The sequence below is a fragment of the Humulus lupulus genome, chromosome 3, assembly GCF_963169125.1.
Source record: "Humulus lupulus chromosome 3, drHumLupu1.1, whole genome shotgun sequence".
NCBI lineage: Eukaryota > Viridiplantae > Streptophyta > Magnoliopsida > Rosales > Cannabaceae > Humulus > Humulus lupulus.
In genome coordinates, this window is record NC_084795.1 from 265,802,016 (window position 1) to 265,804,931 (window position 2,916).

The following is a 2,916-nucleotide window of genomic DNA, read 5'->3' on the forward strand; positions in this document are numbered from 1 at the left end:
AAGCGAACTCCAATTGGCTAAATCTACATCGTTTTTTCCCAATATAAAACTGGACTTCGTCAGTCTTCTCCCCTCTGAATTTGTGCAACAACAGCTGATGGACTAAGGCACCAGAAAAATTTAATGGTTCCGCCATGAAGAACTGTTTGAAAGGGGATTCCTTCACCCTATCCAATAAACCACACTGTATAAATTTTGCTTTAATCTTTGGAAAGTACCAACTGCTGCTCCAAGTGATACGTCCCGTAAAATGTTCCTCTACTAGAACTATCAGTTGTGGAGGTCTTAAGTTTTGCATAAAACAAATGAATACCCAATTAAATAGAATAACAAAAAAAAAAACATCAAATTTTATATTCTGCAATTTACTATCGAGCAACTATCGGACACTATCGCACCATATCGGACACCAATGAAAAAAAAATAAAAACTGGAACTATAACATTATCGTTCACTATCGTACACCATCGGATTATAACAACACAACAATTTGTTCCCAATATCGGGCACACATCGTACCCAATATCGTACCCTATCGTACCTTCATCCTCAACCTCAAGTTATCAGAAAACACAAAACTATCGTACCCCTATCGTACAATCATCTTCACCCTTAACTTATGAGAAAACACAAATACTATCGTACCCCTATCGACCCACTATCGTACCCTATCGTACCTTTAAAAAACCCATAAATTTTTTTCAAAATTTTACGGTTTACCAGATTTCACACAGTCAAATTCAATAATACATACTATAACATTTTCCAATGGAAAAGAAATTGAAAAAAACACATACCCTAGACATTTTTGCGTAATGGGGTGTCAGTTTTTCTTTGGGGTTTGAGTTTTCCTTCGTCTTCGTCTCCGGTGAGGCTTGGTCTCCAGTGGTCTGGGATTTCCTTCGTCGGGTGGTGGGGGTTTTTCAGACCGTCGGGTGAGGGGAGAGATGCGTCGGGTGAGGGTAGTTATGGGTTGCTCGATGGTTTTGTGGGAGTGAAGTTTTGGCAGAGAGAGGGAACGGGAAATGGGCAGGGGAAAAGTTACAGTTTTTATTTATGTTTTTTATCACTATCGTGTACCATCGTGTACTATCGTGTACCATCGTACGATCGGGCATGTATCGGGCACGTATAGGTACCATCGTACTATTAGGTCCGCAGTAACTTAATACCAAACAATCGGGCATATATCGGACTACTATCGTACCATTATCGTACTTAAAGGGTGTATATATTCAAAATAATTATCGGGCAACCATCGGGTAGCCATCGGACCTGAATGACCATCGGGTAACAAAACATATCGGGTAACCATTGGGTTGCCATCGGACCTTCACCCCTAACCTTGAAGCTCAACAACTATCGTGCTTAAATCGGGCCTCTATCGGACACTATCGGGCTTTTAATCAAGGAACAAAAAAAACGCAGATTTTCACAGAACACGAATTTCACCCAAAAAACAGCAAAAAATACCAACCAACTACAGATCCAACATCTAAACAGCATTCTAAATCATAAAAACAATCAACAACAACAAGAATCAAAGAAAATCACTTACCCATGTGTATCTTTCTTGCAAGATTTTAGAGAGGAAAGGTATGAGATTTTGTTATGAGAGGGATATTTTTGGTATTAAATGAAAGATGAGCATTGGCTTCATATGATGGTTAACTTTGGTTCAAATTTTAATTATTAAGCTAATGTAAGCATGATTAATCAAATTTCCCTATTAAAATAGTTGAATTTTATTATAATTTGGTATTTTATTTTCAGTTTTACTAATTCTGTCATTGTCTCAATTTTTCTCATCTCAGGTTACATATAGTTTATGCGACGCCAAGGCCCTGCTATTCGAGTGCCTGTTGATCCTGAAATAAAGAAGACTTGTAGACTGAATAGATGGAAGAAAAGGTTAGAAAGAAGGGTTGAGACCACCATGGCTGATCTAGTGAATAACAATAATGGGTTGAACGGGGGTGCTGTTGAGGATCAAGCTCAGCAAGGTATGGGTCAGAATCCACCAGCCAGAAGTTTGAGGGACTATGTGTTGCCTACTGTGACAGGGGTTCAGTCTTGTATCAGACCATCCACTGTCGATGCCAACAATTTTGAAACCAAGCCTGCCATACTCCAAATGGTTCAATCAACTGTTCAGTTTGGGGGATTGCCAACAGAAGACCCCAACATGCATCTTGCTAACTTCGTTGAGCTTTGCTAGACATTTAAAATGAATGGAGTTAGCGATGATGCCATCAGATTAAGGTTATTTCCATTCTCTTTGAGAGACCGAGATAAGAGTTGGTTGGTATCTTTGCCACCCAATTCGATCACTACATGGAATGACCTCGCTCAAAAATTTCTCTCAAAGTTCTTCCCTCCTGTGAAGGCAGCTAAGTTGAGAGGAGAGATCAACAATTTTTATCAATTGGAGGGTGAGTCTCTTTATGTTGCTTGGGAGAGATTTAAAGACTTGTTGAGAAAGTGTCCCCACCATGGTATTGAGAAGTGGATGCTAGTCCAAAATTTCTATAATGGTTTGTGCGGTACTACTCGCACCATTATTGATGCAGCAGTAAAGAGTGCTTTTATGAGCAAGAGTGCCAATGAGGCATATGAACTGTTGAAAAAAATGTCCATGAAAAATTATCAGTGGCCTAATGAGAGGAGAAATCCAAAGAGAGTGGCTGGAATGCATGAGATTGATGCCATATCTATGCTTAGTGCTCAGGTAGATGCTCTTACAAAATAGCTACAAAACAATACCGTGGCAGCCCCAGTGATGCAAGCTCAAGTGATGTGTGAACTATGTGGTGGACCCCCTTCTTTTGAACAGTGCCACTTTGGGGATGTGAACAATTTTCCATTAGAGCAAGCACAAGCTATTGGGAATTTTCCAAAACATCCTAATAATCTGTA

At 39.6% G+C, this 2,916-nt stretch overlaps 1 non-coding gene across 1 annotated transcript; it reads right to left on the reverse strand.

Annotated features, from left to right (window-relative positions):
* Positions 1-2,392: 2,392 nt before the first annotated feature.
* Positions 2,393-2,499, reverse strand: LOC133828277 (small nucleolar RNA R71). Its single transcript, XR_009890905.1, has one exon. It is a non-coding gene; the product is annotated as a small nucleolar RNA R71 (small nucleolar RNA).
* Positions 2,500-2,916: the final 417 nt, after the last annotated feature.